General features: G+C 35.7%; 1 protein-coding gene across 4 annotated transcripts in view; it reads left to right on the top strand.

Annotated features, from left to right (window-relative positions):
- The window catches only part of LOC150107959 (prominin-1-A-like), a 566,181-nt gene that overhangs the window by 260,189 nt on the left and 283,552 nt on the right, over positions 1-22,440 (top strand). Inside the window, exon 1 of one of the 4 annotated variants that reach the window (XM_090390572.1) lies at positions 14,986-15,116. The exons of the other annotated variants lie outside the window; for them this stretch is intronic. The gene's annotated coding sequence lies outside the window, so the exon portion shown is untranslated. Of the gene's footprint in view, positions 1-14,985; positions 15,117-22,440 lie in introns of those variants that run through there. 4 annotated transcript variants of the gene reach the window in all.

Here is a 22,440-nt window from a genome sequence, read left to right as displayed (position 1 = left end):
ATCTTGCAACTGGAATTAGCTGTGAGGCAACAGTAGTGTCACACTGCAGTAGTGGTCATTTTGAACGTTATGATGTTGGTGATATTCAGCCGGTTTTCTACTCGCCACAGGGTGAAGGCCTCTCCCATTGCGGGAGGGTTGGGTCTACTACCCCCATGGTGACCCAGCCAGCTTGGGGGAGTGTTTATTCACATATATGAATGCATGTATGAAGGTGAAAGACAATCACAAACATCCATGCCTAGGCTGGATTCGAACCCGTAGCCTCTTGGCTGGTAAGCGGATACGCTAACCACTCAGCCGACCAGGCTTTGAACGTTATAAATGGGTTTATATATGTCCACCGTGTTTTATCTCGTCTCCTTTCACCATTATTGAGAAAAAAAAAAAAAGAAAAAAAATGCGTTACCTTACTTTTCGGAAATCCTTCGTGCCTCTGCAGACCTACTCATTATTAAGAGACTAGAACCATAATTAGAATGAATTACAGTTTTTAATGATATCACCAGCAATACCGATAATTAACGGCTAGCATGCATGAAAAAAAAAAAAGATGCCTTTATATGATGCATGCCTTTATACAGATATCATCATATCTCTTCAGTCTATGGGTATGAGCCTCGTAGTTTTCCTTGAACAATATTTTTAAACAGAACTTGAATTTGTAGAGCACTTCAGTTTTCTTTCATTTGATTCTGTGATTGGTCTGACTTATATTCTACGAAGGAACCTCTTACGTTAAAATAAAAAACAATGATTACTGCGTTTCTTTTCCCTGCATAGCTTTACGTATGAAGGTTTAAGAGCAGGGCATAAGAATTTATTTTTTAATAGAAGTTTTAAAAAAAATGATCTTTTTCGAATTGGACAGAAAGGATAGGATAGGTTGTTATTACGAAGAATTTTAATTTTTTTTTTCTTCAAGTTTCTCTGACGAAAGGAATACTAGCTCTAGTGGTGATATCTTAACGAGTTAACTTGACTACCTTTCAGTTGTTAATTTAAACAATCTCCTCTCTCTCTCTGTTTATTTTTATTTAAATCAGTGATCTTCATCCGAGTAAGTAATTGGAGAGAGAGAGAATCTAACAGCTTTCTCGAAAAGCTAGAGGTATTATCATTGGGGAAATGATATGGGGAATGTTCTTTCAAAGAACTGGGTAGATGGAATAAGAGGATAAGTCTGTTCGATATATTTGGAGTTGAACTGTATGTGATGTCGACCAGTGGCTGCTCCTGTTCTTATGTGATTAAAAAAAAAGCGGAGAAATTCAGTGGCGAGTTCGGTGGAGAGACGCATAGGTGGTGAAACATGCGTTCATTATTACGACCTTGAAACAAAAATATAGGCGATGGAATGGTATCTCACTTCACCACACAAAAAAGAAACTCAAAAGGACAGCCTTCCGTGGGCAACGTCATGGCAGTGTTTTCTGGACAAAGGTGGTGTTTTGCTTGTGGCCTTGCAGGGGGGGGGGGGAATTAAAAACGTATACTTCGGCCCACCAGACCAGATACATGAGTTGAGCTCTTTCGTTTCCAATGACAACGCCCGATCCCACACCAGTTTGCGCACACGGAATGCAATTGCAACATTTGGCTAGACGAATTTAACACACTCCCATAGCCGGATCTGGGCAACTATCATTTGTTTGGCCTAGTGAAGGATGCACTCTGAGGACGTCGTATGAAGGACGGTGAGGAGTTGAAACAAGCTATTCGAGAAATGCCCCTACGTCGGAGTAAAGACTTCTCGATCGGCATACAGCGTCTCCCTCAACAAGGATAAAGTGTATAGAGAATGTTGAAAAATGATAGATTGTTGCAAAAGATGGAGGATTGATCCATGTAAACAGCATTGTTAAATAAATTGTTGTCTGAGGAAAAATAAAACGCATTCATTTCGTACCCCACCTAACAGAACAGCGCTAGCTCTGGTAGTGAACTGGAATTAGGTTCAGCTTTAGTACTTCGACTTTTTCTCTTTCATTATCCATTTACTTTTATTCATCATTTAATAATTATCGATCGATGACAAGCTGGCTGCAGTATCTGGTCACGCTCGCTTGCAATTAAAGGCACATGAAAATATTTACGCGTTGACGAAGCAGAAATCGTGCAACAGCAGCTTTACAAAAAATAAAAAATAAAATAAAATAAATAAATAAAAATAATAAAAAAAATAAAATAAATCCTTATAGAAAAACGACAATTGCAAAATTATGTCAGAAGTTAATTAACGTAACCAGTGGCGTATAGGAGTCACGTTTAGAACACAGCATTAATATGGGGCATATATATTTTGCTCTCAAAGTATATATCTTGGATTTTTTTTAAGTTCTGATAATTACCATTGCCGATGTATTTGAATTTAGATTTAGCACCATGAAATGCAAATCACCTGAATTTGGTACAGAGAGAGAGAGAGAGTTTTGTTTGCTTGTCAAACTTGACTTATTCGTAAAATGATAAATAATAATCCGCAGTACTGTCTTATATTCAGCAGATTGCTTTCGTAACCAAAATTTAAGATAAGGTGAGTAGATATATCCTTAAATATATAGGAAAAAAAAACCTGTTACCTCCGTATGCGATTGGCTAGCTCACTTACAGTTATCCTAAAAAAAAGTAGTTCCAAAAGTCACCACTAGGGGAGGTACATTATGTACCGAATGTAGATACACACACAGAAAAATTGTTATAATGTAAGTAGAAAAGCGACATAAGCATAAATAACACATTTACTAAAGAAAGAAACAAAATTCGGGGATGCCGAGGATTGTATTCTCTTAGGCTCTCAGATCAGCTTACGAAACTTTCATAATTTCTACAAACATTCGACTTTGAAATAATGATGGATCTAGTATCTACTTTACCTATGTAATTTCGCATCGTCGAACTGAAGCTTTTTGGCTCTTTCTTTAGTAATTACTTTTACGCACCGATGAGATCACTTAAGAAAAATAAATTTCTCTGACATTTCGATTTCCTTAGTACTGAACGAGAGTTTTTGCTCTATTAAGGTTTCCGCTTTAGGAGAGCATTTAGAGTCTCCGGTGGTTGCTGTTTTCCGGCATTGCCTCTATCGGGGGCATGTCGGTGAATGCTTTTCCCTGGAATATGAGCAGTTCTGCTCAGTGGTAGGATGAGCCTGTCACTGAGCAGACCCACAGGTAAGTTAAATGATCCTTCAGGTCACTCGCTGAGTTTAGAGTGATCTGGGGAATCGCCTAGTTTTTGGAACAGATCCATTGCTTATATAGTGGTCTCTGAAGAGAACCAATTCGAAACAGCTGTCAGGCCAGTGAAACCTTTATCAAATACACTAATAAAAGGGAATATATGGACGATTGAGCAGCGCTCATGTCTTTTTAAGTAGTGCAAGCTAAGGCAACTCGGGGATGTCGAGAATTGTATTCTCGTAAGCTCTCAGGGCATCTTACGAAACCTTCATAGTTACTACAAACATTCGGCTTTGAAATAATGATGGATCTAGTATCCACTTTACCCATGTAATAAATAACACATTTTTATTCACTTCCATCACTGGCTGCACTGTTTAATGTGCTGCCCTTCCTAGTATGTTACAAATTGCATCCTTAACTGTGTGTTCAACTGGTCGAGACTGATGCTGCGTTATGCTGTGTTTCAGCGCTAGCAAATTATCAGGATGATTCCGATAAACCCTGTCTTTGAGAAATCCCCAAATCCAAAAGTCACAGGAGGTCAGATCAGGTGAACGAGGCAGCCATGCAGTGGGAAATGCACTGCTGGCCACGCTGGCTTCCGTGAAATATTCTCGAAGAACCTCTTGTGCGGATCCATCGATGTGTGGTGGGGCCCAATCCTGCATGAAAATGATTGAATCCATGTACAGGTGCTGCTGTAGCTGTGCCACAACAAAATTGCTTATCATATCGCGATGCCTGTCGGCAGTAACTAAGCAGGTTGCAGGACCAGACTGGCGAATGTTCTCAAAGACGAATGGTCAACGAAACTCTAAACCAGTACTAGACAGTAATTTTGGGTGAATGCAAAAAGATTTGTTGGATTGCATGCGGGTCTTATTGTAGCCCATAACTGCTGTTATGGGCTACAATAAAACCGCTGTTCACAGCCCCGTTCAGGTGAAAGTGAGCCTCATCTCCCCACAAAATCGTCCAAGACCACGCAATGCCCAACTCCACTCTAGCAAGGAATGTCAGTTGACTTTCAAAGTCCTGTGGGCGCAACTCCTGTGTCAAGGCCTATCTTGAATGGGTAGAAGTGCAGAACCTTCTGTAGAATTTTTCAGACAGTTGTTTAAGGCACATCCATGTGTCTTGATACAACACGTGCACTGCAGGAACCAACGCTGTTATTCATGGCCTGCTTCACAATGACAGTAGCAACTTTATTTATTTGTTAACTGATTGGTTTGCCAAGTCTAACTCCCAACGATCCCGTTTCTTCAAGATGACTAATCATTCGTCGCAGACTACATGGAGATAGTGGACCTCGTCGACATTTGTTCAGGCGACGAAATTCGTGGAGTGCAGCAACAGCATTGCAATTGTTTTAGGTAGCTTCACGAGCGAAGCACTTTGGGGAAAGGTTGGTGCCATTCATTGGGGGTGGTATTAAAAACCAGAATGAAGGGGAAAAATCCCTTCTCCACCTTTTGAAACCCTCTTGGCACCTGTCGAGTTGCATGATATGCAAATTCGATGCATTTGGTATTTACTACGGCTCCTGACGGTGAATTTTGGAACTTTTTTTTTTTCACTCCCAGATATTGCTTCCGCATGACACAATATATTTCTGCTAAAAGAAAGAATATTCCTGCTATGTTTTGCATCATTAAACAGCGAAACATGGATACATCAATTTTGATCACCCTGTATACACTTACATGGCATTTTTGAGCATGAACTGAATTTACCATTTATCTATTCGGTTCATCTTCCAGTTAATCCATTAATTTTGAAATATGTTTATTAGTTCTCATATATATGGAAATATCACGAAAGTTACAAGTGTTCAGATTCCATATTCCATTGTTTTTTGTTGCTTCCGAAACGTCTGTATAGGACATTTCAACTAAAGTCGAATTAGTCCATATTTTTTCTCCCAAAAACTCAAGCTTTTATCATCCTCAACGCAGACACACCAACCAAAGAACACATTCAGTAAACCGAGAAGATATTAGTCAGAGCCTTAGTTGGCATATTTTCAACTAGACCCAATCTACTTCCACCCATTCACAATTCTAGAAACTTTTGAATGGGAAAAACTTGTTGGTTTACCATAAGGTATAATATATATCTGCCTCTTTAGCATCCCACAAAATGGACTCAGTTACCATTACCGCTCAAGGTGTTGATATAAAATTCATTGGGAAATGGGGGTGAATTTGTCAAAATGAATGGAAATGAACTAATCTTCCATCTTTTGTAATAAACCAAGATTATTACTAGTCGATCGCTTGAAGAGGCGTAGCCCCCCCCCCCCCATAAACTCGGGCTTTTACTTTAACTCTTTCAAATGTACTATCGATTTCTACTCTCTTTTATAATATTCCCACTCAGGAAATGTAAATAGTCCATTAGTTTTGTCAGTAGGTAAGGAATTAGACTTGACATGGCTTTGCAACTTGAAAGTCTCCGAAATATGAAGATTTCAACTAATGTTTCATAAACTCTGTATGCTTTAAGGCATACATGCAATAAATTTTTGGAACCACTCCATATTTTTATTTTTTTAAAAGACTCGAACTTATGGGAATTCTCATTATTCAATTTGTCTTGATCCTCTCACTTATCTCGAGGTCTGGTTCTTTTCAGACCTCGAGATAATTGGCATACTCCAGACAAATTGAATATTGAGGATTTCTATTCATACTCACAACTGTGGAATAGCGAAGTAGATTTACTCACTTACTAACATCTATCCAGAGAATGTAGATTTGTGACATCCATCTTCAAATATCTTTTAGCGAATTTTAAGCACTTTTTACACAAATTTCACCAGTTATTACTAATTTCACTAAGCTATTGACCCAGCTCGGTATGCCCCTGTATTGCCAGTGTTCATAATATAAAAAGTTTCATAACTTTTTTTTTACTTGCTTCATAAAGTATTTTCAAGATGTTATATTTTTTGAGCAATATGCCAGTGGTGTTCAACCTTTTTTACTACGCGAGCTACTTTTCTATAAAAAGTTATTCGGCGATCCACTCTCTTATATAGATCACGTTCCCCCAATCTGATATCTGATTACGCACAAATAAACAACTAAAAAAATACACAATTAAAAACTTTATTTGTGTATTTAAAAATTTATTTATCACTTTTAATTATTTAATACAACAGATATTTTAATACAACAAAAAATATATTGGAATAAAATATTTATTTCTGTATTTTGGAAAACCAAAGTTAGAAAAAACAACAGATTGATTACAAACTCACAAGTTACAGGAAATGCTGGTTGATTTAAAAAAAAAAAAAAAAAAAAAAAAAAAAAAAAAGAATTTAATGTGAAATTTGGCAATGTTTAGAACTCGCAATATTTTCATAGTCAAGTTGATATGAAGAAGTGGCCAATCGCAGACAATCATCCAAATGATCGTCTGTAATTTGGTTTCTTAATTGATTTTTATGACGTCATATTTGAAAATGCTGATTCTGACAAGTATGTCGATCCGAAACACGACAGAATTTTTCGCGCAATATCAGTTAATATTGGGAATTTTTCATGTGCATCCTTCCAAATGACTTCATTGTTTATTGATTTTTAAATGTAAACTATTCTAAATGTTTATTATTTCAAGTTCTACTTCAGCTTGGTTTATATCAAACAGCCCATTAATTTTATTTGAAATTTCTGTGATGTTCAAGTTTTCTTGAAATGGATTATTGATAAAAGATACAATCATTTCAGTTTTATTAAAATCTTTAAATCTTGAATTTATTTCTTCTTCAACTAATTCTATTTTACGAATAAATTATTTTAAATCATAGTGAAGCATTTCTTGATTTTGTTCAAAAATTTTTAATAAATATGGGAGATGTCTAAATTCGCGGTCATTTATATTTTTCTTTAATAAAAGTAAGTATTGTTGGAAAGTTTTTATTGAACTTAACATGTCAATTAAATTTTTATCTCTACCTTGTAACTCTAAATTTAAATTGCTTAATTTCGTACAGAAATTTACTAAAAATGATAAGTGTAACAACCATCTTTTATCACTCAATTGTGGATAAATATCTCCTTTTTCGTCAAGAAAAGTTTTTATATCATTAATTAATACAAGAAATCTTTCTAAAAATTGACTTCTGCTGAGCCAGCGAACATTATTGTACAACAGAAGTTCCCTATCATGATCTGCCTGTAATTTAAATAACCGCCGTTGCAGGGCTTTTCCTCTAACAGAATTTACAATTTTAAATGTAATATCCAAAACATCTTTTGTGTTTAATCTTTTACTACAAAGTACTTGTTGGCGAATAATACAGTGGTACGTTAAAAAATCTGGATATTTGTCATCGTTTTTACATAATGAAATGAAGCCTGATTTATTACCTATCATTGCAGGAGCACCATCAGTAGTAATAGACACAAGTTTTAAAAGCGGAAGTTTGTGTTGTTTCACAAATTCATCAAATGCCGAAAAAATGTCTTCTCCCCTAGTCCTTCCCAATAATGGTATAATTTTTAAAAGTTCTTCTTTACTTGAATAATCTTGAAATACCATTAACTGAGCAATATCAGTGAAGGCGTTTGATTCATCAAATTGTAATGAAAACGCAACACACTGGTGAATGTCTGACATTAACCTGGCCTGGAAAGTTTTCTCACAATTGGAACTCCTTCCTTTCGGCAATTTGAAACCTTGTCTGTGGCCTAGAAGTAGTCTCTCTTTAGCGACGTCTCGAACCGAGAAGCTCCTTTCTGGAAGCGGGAAACTCCTCTCTCAAGCAACGTGAATCCGGGCAGTCTCTCTGACGGCGACTCTGCTTGCTTCAGTCCCTTTTTATTAGGCCTCCTCTGAGACCTCGCATGAAGTTTGGCAACCCCCAAAGAATCGGTATGAGTCTTTCATGTTAAGTTTCAAGTTCGGCACGCCTTTTGTTCTCCTCGGCTTTCTTTTGATTGTAAGTTGCCGGCCATCGGAAAGTTGTTTGAACTCTTACTGACTGACTTCGGAGATGTTTACACTTAGAGCCTGCAAGCCTTTCTCATACATACAATCTTTCTAATGCCGCCATGTACAGCTTCGGCGACAAAAACATTGTTTTTGTTTTTAACACTCTAACATATTCTTATTAAAGTAGTATATACAAATACAAAATAAGTGGAAAAAGAAGAATCGGCAGACCAAGAAAGAGATGGCATGAGACCGGAACAGGCCACTTGGCCTAAATTCCATGTTAGGAAGAAAAAGACAAAAACATCTAATACAAACTATACCGAGACAAACAAAGTTTATTTTTTTACAATATTCACATGGGACTTAACCTAAGTAAAAAATCGATGTAATGTGCTTTGGAATATTTAATATTTAAGCTACAATCGAGTTTTTACACTTTGCTTATAATCGTATTCACTCGGCTCGCTGTTTGATTTCCACTGATTAAAATTAATTCATTAACCGGACTTATAAGAAAATTACTGATTTGACATTTTTAACGAAAAATAAATAAACAATAGCAATACACATAAAGCGAATTAAAAATAATACAAAATAATGATAAATAAAATATTATATTTCCAGTTTTAATTAAATTCGTAAGTAAGGAGGAATACACAAGAGATCGACCAAAAATCGCTCCGCGATCGATGGATTGAACACCCCTGCCATATGCTAATATATGAGCCAGTTGAACTATTATATATAACGTCTTGTTTTTGTTTCACTCTAAGAGGAAAAAAATACAGCGTCAATGTATTGATCGCAAGCAAAAGACTAAATAATAACAGCAGTGGGAACATAAAATGGATTGAGTTAAGTCAGCATTTCACCACCGGACTTTTTTTTTTAAATTGTGCGTGAATAACATATTGTCGTCGTAAACCCTTGGTACATTGGCACTGTGATGTGCTTACATAATCCAGAAATGTTGCTCCAGGAAATATTGCAGAGAGGCAGTCTCACAGATGAAATGAAAATCATTTATTACCTGAAGACATTCAAAACATCTATGCCAAAGTGAGATTCTGATCCCATGGCCTGTAGGTTGGAAAGGAAGAGATGCTATTCAGTAGATGCTTGGTATGGATATTTATAAAATTCTTCAATGTCTAATTCGAATGTAGAACATCTCAAAGTAGGAAAGCATTACCACTTACCTATGAATGGTCACTCCAGTCCTTCTTTCCGGAAGACTTAAGCTACTCTGCCGCGCGTAAGTTGTAGGACACAGGAAGTGTGATGTCACTAAACTATCTTATGTAAGGGAATGTTTGAAAACTAGATAGCTTATAATTTTCATTACCTAGTGTGACACTTCCTTGCATAAGAGACCTGATTGACAAAACCACTTTATTGGCTTTTAAGTAAACTACCTACCTTATTTTAACTCTTAATTTGCCATTGCTTTTCGACAACTGTTAGTAGATGAATGCGGATTCATTTAAAAACAGCACCAATTTAGTTTTGAAATTAAAGAATAAAGTCTGCATTTCCCTCCCTCAGGTGTTTTATTTATTTTAAATCCTAGTCAGCAATACGAGATCGGCGTCCTTGAATACGAAGCTCGATTGCACATCAGCACAAAACCTCTTGATCAATTATGCCGTTGAAAGAAAAGTTGTCTTATGAAATGATTCACGACACTGTATGAAGAGGATAGATAACCTGATACCTCAGTTCTTTGAAAAAACTGTAATTTTATTTTACTGTTGGGAAAATTTTACGATGAAAAATGGGAGAGGGGAAACTGCAACCACCAAGAAAGAATAAGGAAATTATTCTAGTGCATATTTATTAACTCTGTTTTTAATATGAAAATCTCAGTGAACTCTTATTTTTATGGATACTGTTAACAGCATTTAAACATTAACTTATTGTGATAATTTATAAATTATTCATCACTTTAATCGTTCCTAGCGATATCATTAAAATAAAGTTGATTGCAAACTGACAAATACATCAGAAGAGTGAATAGTTGGATGATTTATCACATCATCCGACTATTCACCTAATAAAACTGTGGGAAATATGTTCAATATTGCCAATAGTGTTTAATAATACAATGTTTCTTTTCTTGAGGAATCACCAAGTAAGGTTATGATTGGTTTATTTTCTTGAATGGACCTATTGAACTGTTAGAACACGAGTAATGGACAGTTGAAATAAGAAACTTATTGAATGACAGTTAACAGATATGTTTCTCGTGAACAGACAATAAATAAATCATTCTGTTGTGGCAAATACTTCTGCCTTGGTAGAAAAGCTAATTTATCAATGATTAAAATTAGTTTTAAAATGAAAAACATTTTATCGCATGCATGTTATTCATTTATTCTGTGATTGCCTCGGAAAATGCCCTTCTAGATGATATTTTTTCATCTTTTAAATTTAGATTTATATTTCCATTCCTTGAGGAAATATAACGTTATATTTCCATCCTTCTGGAAAAAAATTGTCCATAGGACAATATTTTTCCAGAAGAAAAAAAAAATCCTAGTTTTTTTTTTTTTCCTATATTAAACTCCGAGGATTTGAGAAATAATTTAATACGCATAGCGATTGAAGCTCACAAGACTGAATAGGAAACTATAGCACGGCAATTTTCGAATACAGTACTGTATATATAAAATTGTTCTCATTCGCAGCATTCTTGCGATTCGTTTATATCAAAGCATAGAAAGTACTTAAAACCTTTTGTGATACAGCAACAGTGTTATGAACCCGTAGTTAAAGAGAGAACTTCGTAACGAAGTTTATTTATTGTCTGTTCACAACCCAGTGACAGGTAGATCTCTTGGCACATGACAGTTCTGATAAATTAGACTTCGGCAAAGTGCTTATCGTATCACATTTTAGTTTTCCTTTGGGAAAACTTAGGTTTAAGCTATTCTGTAAAAGGGAAAACGATTACTTGGCGTAGTGGAGACTTAGTGACGTGGAGTTCATAGATCTTGTCATTTCGTGTTTTCGTAACTTCACGCTCATCTGTATTCTTCCTTATCTTTGAAACAAGGCGAGCTAGACAATAGAAGTATGTAACTTTTATTATTCATTTTAAATTAGCTGTCTCACTATTTGCGAATTAGAACGATGATTGCAATGTAATGTCATATCAAGAATCCAGTTTCATGCTGCATTTAGCTCCAGTTGATCCAACTTCGGCCATTTAACATAGTAGAATCTATGTAGAATCAGTCTGTTGTTTTGTGTACTCTTAGGCTGGTTTGTTTTGTTTAGAATACATAATAACCCATGCCGTATATTTTTAGCCGCATTTAAACTAATATTGTCTCTTTCTATTTGTAGCAGTTTCTTACGTTTGTAAATAATATATTGTGCAACTTGCTGTTATGTTTCCTTCTATAGTAGTTTTCATGAAATACGATTAATTTTGAGCGAAAAAAAAAAAAGAAAAACCTTAAATGTTTCTTCATCCTAAAAAAAAAAAACTTTAAAAAATTACTACTGTTAGTAGTGATGGTCTTTGAATCCATGTCGACACGAACTAATTTGTTAAATCCTTCCCGCTGCACCATTTAGACTTCGTTTTCTCCATTAAAAGTATTCACGGAACTATGAAACAAAGAAGACGGTGTGTATAAGACTAAGAAAGACTATTTTATGGTACGGAGATGTTGTGATGGACAATGATGCACACTGTAATGTAATATCAAGAATTCACATCCATTGCAGCCCTAACTGAACAGACGCCCTTCATTAAGACTATTAAACCTTTCTGTTGATATTGAGGAACGAGTGACAATCAAGCTTTCCTGGTGCAAACAATCAGATATAACCGAGCAGTAGTGAGGATATAGAAGGGGCGCATGAAGCTTTTTTTAGGACAAATGAGTGAAGGATGATAAATTTATTTTGGGTGAAAGAACTCTTAAGAAGTACCGAAACATAAGAGATTAGTGGCAAGAGTGCGAGTACACTCCCATACTATGAAGAAAATTTTTGTAAATCGAGATGTTGGTTGTGTTTTGATTATAGTGTCTTAGGATATTTCAGTTAAAGACATAACTATTCTGTCTCCGATTGGTGACAGTGATCACCGGTACTCGCTTGGGAAGTGACTAAGTTTATGAATGTTCCATTTAGAAAAGATTATACGCTGAACTACAAAGCAGGAAATTACCAAGTGAGGAGTATACTGAGTTCAGAGGAATGTTATTGGGTGCTGGATGGGAAGAATAACGACAGTGCATGGGAAGCATTTTAAAAAAATATTTAAATGATGCAATAGCAGAATGTTCCGAATGTAGCAGGAGTTCCTTCAAAGTTTTGACGGAACTCCGTTTAGGAAATACCGATGCATGGATTCATGCATCCACATGCTAAGCATGTGGATGCATGAATCCATTCTTATTATTTCTCTCGATTTCCCCACCAATGCAGGAGTAACCCAGGGCCCTGTGCTTTCATCCCCTTTCTTCCTCCTATGCATAAATGACCTCTCACTTCAAATCCTTTTCACAGCTTCGCTGATGACAGTACACCGTTTTCTTCTTCGGAAAAACCTTGTGTACAGTACCCAGTTATTAAAAACCTCGATATCTACCCCAACTACTAGTGCTCTAAATTTGATCTCCTTGCTATTTTTCAGTGGGATGGGACGAGGACAACTTTGTTAATTTCAGTGACTACCGAAATCCAATCTTGGCTAATTTCTCTCAAGAAGGATCTCGCGTCACTTCCCCTAACTTTCGATAATATTCACATATTATCCAAAGTGAAGATTTCTCTTCTCGAGCTGACCTATACTTCATGGCCATTGCCTCAGCACCCGCCAAAAAATCTATAAATCTCAAATCTGTCTAACCGTGGAATACGTGTTTGCAAGCTTGAGTTGGTTCACCCAAATCCTTTAAGACTACTTGATGCTGTTTATGAAAAAAGGGCAATCCTGTTAATTGATAATTCTCTCATACAGATCTACCCCAAGTCCTTTTCTCATTTGGTTTCTGCCTTGCCTATAGGTACTTTAATGGGCAGTGTTCTGATGAAATGGCAACTATCATTCCTCCACTTTCTTCCATACCATAAGAACAAGAGCAACTGCTGGTCAGTACCCATTTGCAGTCCAGCTCCAATCTTACTGAACCGAATTTTTTCCCCTCCTCTTTTATCTCATCTGTCTTTTCTTTGGAATAGCCTTCGTCACAATGTCTTGCCTATTATACAACCCTGATCTGTTCAAAAGAAAAAGACAACAGATTCCTTCTTTCTTATCCTCTTGCGCATACAAGGTATTGATGTGCTACTGTGGATCAAGACATATACATATTTTATTTATTATAATAATGATCATTTCAAACTATAAAGTAGTGAAATTTTCTCAGCTGATTAATTTCTTGACATTCAGTTTCGCATCTTATGTAAATTTTACTTTTCATTCTCATTAAAAATATATTAAACTGATTCATTGAGCTTTCACTAATATTGGAAAGCCACACCTGCCATTTGTAATTTTTCTCTCGGGTTTCATTATATCCTCTATAAGCAATTTTTTATTTTCAGCAGTGGCACAAGATGTAGGAACTTGAGTCCTATGTGCATGGTTCATAAAGCATTTTATTGTGTAGGGTTTTCCTTTCCGGTCAGAATATATATATATATATATATATATATATATATATATATATATATATATATATATATATATATATATATATATATATTAAAAAACGCAATTAAAGTTTAGAGCTTCACAGAACAAAGTGATCCTTTGTCAAATTTTTTCATCACACACACACACGCACGCACAGATAGATAGAGAGAGAGTGTGAGAAAGCGCAGAAGAAATATGAAATGTTCACTATGTGTTCTTTAACAGATGTTTGTCATTTTCACTTCAGATCAGATTCCCAGTTTAACCTCCCCTCGAAGTCTATTAGAAATATATACATCGTTTTTGTAAGGACGTTCTACTTGCTTTGTGCCTGAGAATATTTATCCAATTGCCTTTTCCTAATATAAAATTTGGAATTTTGTTTCAATTGAAATTATAGCTAGATATTGAAGTTCGTAGTAATTGTCGAGGTCGGATTTGTCAATAGGCGAGCCCATGAGTCTCCGAAACATGATCATACATCATGAGCTACCGGCATGTTAGCTTTCTCAGGAGAGAGAGAGAGGGGGGGGAGTGTGTGTGTGTGGGGGGAGAGCTGTTTGTGATGAAATGAACCAACCTTAACATCCCAGACCGACAATTTTCCAGATGCTAATTGATGATCATATGGCGGTTCCAAGAAATGGCTTTCAGTGCAAATAAGTGTTTTTTTTAACTTTATTAATAGTTGTTTGTGAATCCTCAAGTCTTGCCGAAATAAATTAAGCGTTCATAAAAAAAAACTTTTGTGTCTCCTCAAGACAAATTATTTCTTTACTTATTTGTTATTAATGCCGTTTGATTAAACTTATTTTTGTACAGTTTATATAAAAAAACATCTTCAATTCAAATGAATTGAGGATACCCAAAGTATGACTTTAGACATATGTGCAATTCGTGTTAAGAATCTTTGAAATACAATGTATGTACTGAACGTATGTAAATTGATTGAAAAAAATCATGCATCTGTTTAAATAATCACATATGATTTATTTATTTTGTTACGTTGCGGACCAGTTGCTCCACGAGTGTAGTCGCGCAGTCTGTTCGCATACCGACCTGTTGCTGAGTCCGCTGTTTTTTGTAGCTTAACCGTGCTGCCTCAGGCCTATCGACAGACGTGTCTTTTACGGGAGCGTTGCTGCTAGTGAAATTCCACGAACCTGCTCTAGGACCAGCGAGATGAGTCAGCGACGGATGTGACCCTGGGCGGCAGTACGCTACACAAAGCGTACTGTGCGGCTGTGACGGAGGGGTGGTGTTCCTATTGACGAGACGATAGCTGTTCTGCCGGGCTGTTCAACGTGTTAATGCCAAACGAGCTGCTTGTAAGTGGGCTGACGGTCTCGTCGAGTTGTTTTTTTGAACTTTTTTTAAATATTGTACGCCCTGAAAGAAATGAAAAGTTCTTTTGTCTTGTTTCATTTATTGTGCAGTTGCAAAATGTGTAGTACTGATTTACTATCAGACATGTTGCTTTCGTGCCATTCCACTTTTTGCTTCTGAATTTTTCTGTTTTGAAATTCCAGTTAACTGATTAATACGTTCAGTGTTGGTATAATTGGCAGAATATTTCTTGTGTTGAGTTCAGCCAAGCATTTATTATTAACGATATATGTTGTTAGTTGACACTGGTAAGTTGAATCTTTAAAACAATTATAAATCATTCTGATATATTTGGTAAATGGTAAGCTTGTTGCTTATATTATAGAAAATGCCAATATCTGAAGCTGATTGCTGTTTATGCAGTAGTTGTTTTGTTTTAATTGTAGTCATTATTATTATTGCGCATACCCCCATGGAGCCCTCGGATGTTAAGTATTTGAGATGTCAAAAAAAGAAAAATTTCAAAAGAAAAACAACAAAGATTTCAAATCAAAAATCTTTATTTGAAAGACTCCATAGGATTCTTTCAAATAAAGAATCCATAGGATTTTGCTTGTCTTAATAACAACAAAAAATGTACCTATTTGAAACAACCAAATCTCCTGTTGGTCCTTTTCGTTTGAATACTTCTAGCAGGTTGAAATTACCGCTTTCCTTGTATTATATCATATATGTACATATTCTTGGCATGCCACTGGCATCAGAAATCTCTTTAGTGAATTACCAAAATTTTGATAGCACTTTGTGTATTTTCATATATATGCAAATATATGATTTGACTCCCTAAATACCAATAGTTGACTTGGAAGTCTTACTGATAACATAAACAGTCGATTAACACATATTTTGTATGGTATGTATATATTAAATACTATATTCTTACGATAAAGTAACCTGGAGAAAGGAAAATGTTATTAAAGAAAATGATAAGGAAGTGAAAATGCATTTACAGTACTGTACTGTATTATGTTTTATCGATACTGTAAGTTTGTCGTCTGTTTACAAGAAGAATCATATGTTTGTCAGTACCTACATCAATATTGTCTTATATGATACAAAACACTGTAGATGTTATACGTATTAAACACTAGACATCAAAAATGAAAAGATAATGTGGAAATGAAATTCATATTTGTTTACGGGTATAACGATTCATGCATTGATAACGAAGCAGCAGCAATATGATTGCTTTCAATACGATTGCTTCGCGGTAGCCTATACACTAATGATTGAAACGTTATAAAATTTTTATTTTATGCTAATTAATTAAACTAATTTTAGTTAAATGAATTCATTTAACTAATTTTATGCAGTTATGATTTAATACTGCATCTTTACGTTTGTTTATATTTCTCTCAACTACGAATGGTGACATGTACGGTCTGTAAGTTTTGATAAATTTTAACGTTTTACAATAGATTTGTGCATATTTTATGCATTCACAACACACCTAACTTTTTCTTAATTTTTTCAATATTTCTAGGCTAATGCAGTTCGCCTGCGATATTTTTAAATTGTGTGCAAGACTCAAAATATTTTCCAATATATTTATTTAAAAAAACTGCGTATAAGTGGATCCGCGCAGTTCAAACCCGCATTCTTGAAGGGTCAACTCTGTGTGTGTGGTGTGTACATGCGCGCGAACACCAACAAAAAAATTATCACTCACGACAACTCACTGCTTTAAGTGTTTATTAGAAATGTTGTTGCTTGTATTATTCCACATAAAAAAAAAAAAAACAGATGGAATAGAATCATTTTTATTGCACACTCTACCAATTTAATGAAAATTCTTGTTCCACATCATCAGGAGAAATACGTAAATATTATATCACAGCAAACTCCCATTCAAATCATTCATTTTTCTTCTGCTTAGTTTTCGAAATGTGGGTATTCATTCGCCTTCTCTCCTGTGAACGCATGCATCCCTCCCACCACTCTCCCTTCCTAAATAGGCAGTCTATCAGTTATATTTCTGTAACTGAAGTTTGTTCGAGTCGTTTTGGTATTATGTTAAGACATGCTGAAATTCTTTATTCTGAACTTCATATTATACTAGAAATATTTGAATAATCATGTGTAACCTAAGAACAACAGCTTTTTATTATTATTATTCGCGACACGTCCAAGGAGACCGAAGACTCATCGCAGGACACCTACAACTGTCTCAACCACTACACCGAACCTCTACTAGGAATCATCTCCATCAACGCCATCTACCACCCACCTCCACAACTAGTATTTTTTGTCTGTAAATTGCGTGTGTTCTGAAGGGCCGATTTGTCTGTATGCGGGATGAAAAACCCGAGTTTCCTGGAGAAAAAACCCTGCTACCTCTGTATGAGATCGGCTAACTCACCTTTGATTGAAATCGTCCAGATAAAGATCCCTCCCGTCGCGACGAGAATCGAACTTAGGCCTATTCCAATCGAAGGGCGCAATGTACCGTTGTTCTTCCAATTGCGCTACTTTTTTTTTTTTTTTTTTTAAAGTTGAGCAGCTCTCAGATGTGAACTGTAGACTACAATACACAAATATTATTCAAGTTGAAAACGAAACAGCTTGAGAACAGGAACCAAACCGTGGAGATTTAGTAGCAAGCCCTGAAGAAAACAGATTGATTCAGCCAGACAGGCATGTCGTGAGGTTGTCTGCAAGGATAGAAAAATCAGAACTCCGTGGTGGACACAGGAAATAAAAGAGGCAGTGAAGGAAAAAAGAAAGCATATCAAAAGTTCCTGGGAAATAAGTCATCTTGTGCTCTTAGAGAATACAGAGACAAATGTAAGAAAGCTAAACACTGTGTAAAACTAGCTAAACAAAAGTTATGGGAGGACTTTAGCCAGAACAGAAGAAGGTGGCAAGATATTCGGGAGGTTGTTGAAGACGTTCAGAAATGGAGCAAAGAGTGTTATAAAAGGAATTAGAGATGATAAAGATGACATGAAAACTGGAGAACAAGATATCCTTGAAGTATAGAGTAATTACTTCGAAAAATTGCTAAATGAAACAAGCAGCGATGACAGTACAGTGTTAAAAAAAACACTGACCAGGCATGCAGTCAGGAATACATATCCATACTTGAAGTGTGGATATGTGGAAGGCAGCAGGAGTAGGTAATATTCGACCAGAAATGCTCAAGTATGGAGGTATAGAAGTCTTACAATTGCCCTACGGAGGCGCTTTCATACATAAACGAGTAGGAAGACTTGTGTTGGCAGTTCATATTGGATTTTTTTATTTTTAAATAATGGTCTTAATTCACAACACAAAACAATCGAAATAATAAATAATACGAATAATACAATAAGAAAATAATACGCTTCTTTCCTTTCTGATATTTCGTTGAGTTTGTACCAATCTTCAGAGCACAAATAGTTTGTCTCAGTACGCAAACAGCAACAATGAGAACAGTTTAAAATTGTAACGAACAACACAAAGAAATAGTCCTGATTAGCGTCATCAATATGTTATTGGATAAAGATAGGTCAACAAGTATTAATTTGATTTTATATGACTATCTCCCAGAATTTTGATAAATGAGAATGAGGTCTGGGAAATGTTTTAAATCTGCTCTGATTCCAACAACAGTGTCTGACTTCTCTGTAGCAGGTTGGTTTTCTATCTGATTCTGTGTGAAGGACTGGCAAGACATTGTCTGCTATTCCGACTTGCCATAAAAGTAGGAAGCATTGTCGGGAATGTTCAGGCAGATACCCCCCTCGGAGTTCAATGTTCGTGGCACCATAAACAGAGGTCCGAGAACAAACCAGGATAAACAGGACCATTCCATCACACTGCCGTCTCCATTCGGAGATGGCAGTGTGATGGAATGTATGTATGGGATAGTAACGGCTTTACTTTGGATTTGTATGAGGAAAGGGAGGCATTTAGTATTTTTTTTTTTTTTTTCTGTTTTCCGGGAATTAGCTGATGCACAAGACCACAGCAAAACTATGGTCTTGTGCGTTAGCGATTATATTCTGTTAATAATAATTGGCGTAGAGAGCCATACAAGCACTTTCGTGGAATTAAATTTCCATAACAAGCTTCATTTATCGTTTTTTTTTTGGTGGGGGGGGGGGACACACAAACTTCTATGCTATATTATACATTTAGGGCAACCGGTCAGACAGATATATTATTGCAGTATATAATTTTTACTATTAACGATTATGTTAGATTATTGGTATTTTGCTATTGGGGATTCGGTTTGTGTTCTGATGTCGATGCTATGTAGCTTTACATTGGATTATATGCTACCGCTAAATGATCGCCACAAAAGCAGCCATTGTACAACTTCTAAGGAGACAATAAATTAAAGAAACGAGTGATTCAAATATATCTTAGCGCACGTGATAATTCAAATTTTTGTTACCTTAATCTTGATGTTTCAGTTTTCCTACTGCTACTTGCGTTGATATTCACAACTGCTACAAACGGCCGATTAAATAAAAATATGTTTACATTTTAGTGTTACTAATTCGCGATCAAATATTTCAAAATCTTATAAAAAAAACATTGTATAAAATTTTTCTTTTAGATTTGGCACCTCAATTAGTTAAAGTTTTAATTTATTGACCAATTTAATAATTCTACACCTGTTTAATTCAATAGTTATAAATTTTTCTCAATTTTAATTTTCTAATTTTTTTAATTCAGTACTTGAAAAAAAAAATCATATTTTTTAGCCTTGAAAGTTGCATAAAGATGTGGTAAGGGTGTGAACATGAATTTTGCCTGCTAAGTGGTAGGTGAAGGAAATGCATTACCGGATGAAGTGGCGAGTGCGCAGTAGTGAATCACTGTAAAGCAAGGCATGACAGATGACTTCCTTCTCCATTTACCACCCATGATGAGTCTTTGACTCCAGGAGACATCTTTAATATGAATATTTCGTATGAACGCCAGCTAGTAAAACATTGTTTCATTGCTTCAGATCTTTCAGTAAGTGTGGTTAGCATTGTTCCACATGAACATCAAAGCGGAAGAAGGATTGTTTGCCCACTTGTACTAGAAAATTCACAGGGGAATTTTCTAGTACAAGTTCACAAATTCACAAATTCATTTTTTAAATTTAAGATATCGTGTTCTTTGTCGAGATTTTTGATCATTTGTGAACAAACCATAATCATTTTAATAGTAAGCCTAATGTAGTCATCATGAGTTAGGGGCTTACATTACTCTGCGTAATTATTTAATGTGATCGTTTCGGGTTTGATTTGATTTCTTTTTATGAGGGGAACTGCAGAAAGTATGGCTATTATTTAACACGTTTTTATATTTCGTACACGTGTATATCAGTTTTCTCACTTAAAAAAAAAAAGTGATTTTTCCCGCGGGACCCGGTAAATCGCTTCTTTTATTGTGTAGCAGGTTTAACCCTGTCAAACAAGAATAACTGAGAGAAAACCACACCACAAACATTTCATAACCACGCAGCTAACAAACTTAATTCTGGGCTATTTCAAGCTTAGCTTATTGTTCGCCTCCAACCTTTTCCCCAGACTTGCTTTATCTCCCGACTGGCTGGACAAAATCCAGTCAACTAAATCTAAAGGACCGAATTTGGCGGTTCGAGGCTATTTGAATAATCCACATCTTTTTCTTATTTTTCAATGCACTTTCCATTGCAAACCTGCAATGGTGTAGCTAGAGCTTTTGCCGCCCCTCTCAATACTCACAAAAAATCAAAACGACGTATAGGGAAATAAATTAAAACACTGTTTATTTTTGAAGTAAAACTTTAATTTCAACATTCTAAAATGTTATTTTTCTAGCTTTTCTGTTAGCAAAATCGTTGATGACATTGGCGAAGTCTATTTCATAATAATGTAGGTAATTCTTTCTCTATTTTATTTAGAAAAACTCCTCTCACAACTAGCAACACTTACAGCAATTGTGAGGAAAATTCGCAGTAATATTACAATATTTGGAAATGAGTTCTTGAGACTGTATTTTAGAATTAACTGCGAAAGTTCAAAAAGGTTCAAAGTGCCGCGCGAGGCAGACCTCCCCCTCCGCTTTTCCCTAGCTACGCTTCTGCAAACCTGTCGTACATCAGTATTATGACTGAGTCGAAAGTTAGCAGCATTGAAACGTGCGAAAATAAAACCTGGAACAGGAAATGAGGGTAGCTGTGTCCAATTTGATTCCAAGATTTGAGATGTGCAGTGAACAACGATATATTTATTCAATGATTTGATTGTTCAAAATCTATACTTATTTAATACTTTTTACATGAATTGTAAAAATAGTTTGTGAATAAGAAATACATGTTTCATTTATTTTTTTTTAACTTAACCAACCTAACCGCATCAACTGTGCACTGCAACTGTTAGGTAGGCCTATGTTCCAACTTTGGACGTCATGGGAAAATCCTCATAAACTAAGGGTGCCATGAACTGAAAACGTTTGGGAACCACTGGGTTACTTATCAACAATTTGTGAATGAAAAAAAAAACAACAACTGTGAAACAGTAATTACAAAATTCATTAATTCTGCTGGTCATATTGCAAACACAGGCCATCAGTTAATCACCGCTCCTCCACTTTATGGTCAGTATGATTAGCTGTCGCAAGTTGTCATCAGCTCTTGGTAACAAATCCATGCCAATTTAGGATTGGCAAACTTCCTGCATGCAGTAATCGTTTTATGCATGTTGTTCTGTTTCATATAAGTACATCACTACCTTTTGGTTTGGTTGGCTAATTTTCTGATCATTTGTTGTGCAAAAATAGGTAAAATTACATATTCAACTTAAATATGTCAAGAATTGGGGTTTAATAATTAAATGCATTCATCTTTTGACACACTTGTCTGATTTTTATAGAAGTACCACCATTCGATTGAGCCCTTCGAAAACCTTTTGTCATAGGCATCTTGATAGTTTTTGTGGAAATACCAACAGTCAAAAATTCAACTTCGATCAGTTGTAAGAAGAATAATAAAGATGATATCGGGATTATGGAATGTTGATTATGAGGACAGATTGAGAGTATGTGGCTATAGACACTGTTAAACATGAGAAATTGGGTGGAGAATGATAGAGCTTCTGAAAGATTGTTATAGGTTATCAGTTTTTCATTATATAGAAGGTGGGGAAAGAGGACAAGGGCACATTCATGGAAGTTACGTTTGTGTATGTTTAAGAAGAGGGTGAGAGCTAAATTTTTCTCTCGCAGAGCAGTGAGTGAGGAAACAATTTGCCAGTTGAATTGGTGAGTGAATCCAGTGTGAATGAGTTTGACAAGGTACGACATCTG

The sequence above is a fragment of the Typopeltis vanoorti genome, chromosome 3 (assembly GCF_054136105.1).
Source record: "Typopeltis vanoorti isolate ZY-2024b chromosome 3, IOZ_Tvanoo_1.0, whole genome shotgun sequence".
Lineage (NCBI taxonomy): Eukaryota > Metazoa > Arthropoda > Arachnida > Uropygi > Thelyphonidae > Typopeltis > Typopeltis vanoorti.
The sequence above is the reverse complement of the archived record's forward strand: the minus strand, read 5'-3'. Positions and strand labels throughout refer to the sequence as shown.